The 2,329-nt window shown below is 31.9% G+C and overlaps 1 protein-coding gene across 1 annotated transcript in view; it reads left to right on the top strand.

Annotated features, from left to right (window-relative positions):
- Edil3 (EGF like repeats and discoidin domains 3) overlaps nt 1-2,329 on the top strand; it is a 451,612-nt gene that overhangs the window by 131,874 nt on the left and 317,409 nt on the right. The window lies entirely within an intron of this gene.

Raw genomic sequence — 2,329 nt, 5'->3', positions numbered from 1 at the left:
TTAGGATATCAAAATATAGACTCACTGACCTTTATTTGTAGCTAGAAACCAATTATGAGTGAGTACATCCAATGATGAAACATACCATTGGTGTAGGAAGGTCTTCTTTCTATGTATTGATTTCATTGGTTGAATAAAGGAACTACCTAGGCCTTTTGATAAGATAGTCCTCAGATGGGCGTAGTAGACAGAACAGAATGCTGGGAGGAAGAAGGCAGTGTGCCAGAGGCCATGGCGCTCCTCTCTGAGATGGATGTTGGTTAGACTCATACCTGTAAGCCACAGTCAAGTGGCAATACACATTAATAGAAATGGGTTAATTAAGATGTGAGAGTTAGCCAATAAGGGGATAGAGCTAATGGGCCAGGCAGCAATTTAATTATTACAGATCTCTGTGTGATTATTTCAGGCATAATCTAGCCGGGCTGGACGGAACAAGGGGCCCATGCTCCTTTTACAACATACCATAGATATTATGTCAATTCCCTTTTATGTATAAAGCTTTAACATCAAAACAATGGAAAATTTACTGTAAAACAAGTGTAACAGGTTAAAATGCTCTTTGTGTGTTAAGGAGCATTGATGTTTTATAAAATAATCTGGATATGTATATTGTGTGTATATACATATGTGTGTGTGTAGCATAGACATGTGTTGGAAGTGGGGGTTACAGGAAGACTCTGGTGTCCTTTTCTACTGCTCTCTATCTCATCATCTTGTGACAGGGTAAGAATTAGGTGATTCTGTGGGTTTTCAGGTAGACTGGCTAGCAGCAAGCCTTGGCAACCCTCCTGTCTTTTCCATCGAATGCATCTCTGGGTTACAGGATCATGTGGAAACACCTGGTTTCATATGTGGGTACTTGGTATCCATGTACCAGTCTTGATGCTTACACATCCAGCTTTCCACAACAGACTTTTAAAATTATTCATTAATTTAAATTTATTTCATTAAAAGATTTAGAATTTAGGAGAAAATAATAATTTCCCATTTAGGTATTTTCATAGAACAAGCATATTATTTTTGTTTATACAACCTCTTTTTCAAGCCTGTATTTATCAAGCATATATTAATGTGATATTTAACATTTACTGAGTAAAAACACTAACTAGCCGTGTTTTTAATATCTTATCTACTTTAGGATTTACTCTATTTTTAAAATGTAAGGATGAAATATTTGAAGCATTTTCTTTTTAACATCCCTCACTCTGCCTTTTCAGTTGATAACTACCTGAGATATTTTGTAGTCATTGTTTCTCCATATTAGGTAGCAACAGAGACAAGCCATAAAGAATGCTAAGATTTTATATATAAAATATTGAAAATAGAAAAAATAATATTTTAGGTAATAAGTTAACATAGAGCTATGATATTTTTACTTATATATTAATGTTTAGTTATATATAGTATTTTCACATTATTATACAAAGATATACATTTTATAATCATTTAATTATTTAAATGTATTTTTATTTCACAAGCAAAGAAAATGAACTTACTCATAATTGTCTACAAAATATTATAAAAATCCCATAAGTTTTCAATCCCATGTAAAGAGCTATGGAAAAGGAGAAAAGCTAGGAGCAAGTGACCTGGGAAGATCATAGCAACTGGCTGTCAATTGTTAAATGATAAACACTGGAAACATATATACAAATAGTATTTTACAGACTAAATGGATTATATTTAGAAACATTTATACAATATTTATATATATACATAATACACATTTTATATACATAAAATAATAATTAATAAAAAAGAAGCCATGAAATTGAAGGAGGGGTGCATATATGACAGGGTTTGGAGGGAAGAAAGGTAAAAAAGAGAGGGACAAACATCATACTTATAATACCCAGAATTTAAAAATTTTGTTTCAGTAGTATGTTTAAAATTACATTTGCCTCAGTGATTTATCTGTCAGTCAGGGGTAATTTTATATATATTCCATCATGATTTTACTTCACACCTTAATAATTTGTCATAGCTTCATTTAAAGTTCTCCATGCTATTCAATTCAAATGACCTTTTCATCCAGTTTTGGGATTTTCTTTTTCCCACACAAAACACCTAGTGTCAAATAAGCTTGAAGCACTTTACCACTTTTGCTATCAATCCTCATATCACTTACATTCCTGAAACAAATCTTGGAGGTTAAGGCAGTTAAGTCTCCTAGGTTGTGTAATTCATTCATTAGGTAACTTTGAATTTTTCTTATTTTTTTAATAAACTCTCCCTCTATCTATCTATCTATCTATCTATCTATCTATCTATCTATCTATCTATCTATCTATCTATCTATCTATCTATCTATCATCTATCTATCTAT

Source organism: Microtus ochrogaster, chromosome 19 (assembly GCF_000317375.1).
Source record: "Microtus ochrogaster isolate Prairie Vole_2 chromosome 19, MicOch1.0, whole genome shotgun sequence".
Taxonomy (NCBI): domain Eukaryota; kingdom Metazoa; phylum Chordata; class Mammalia; order Rodentia; family Cricetidae; genus Microtus; species Microtus ochrogaster.
This window is presented reverse-complemented; position numbering and strand designations above follow the sequence as displayed.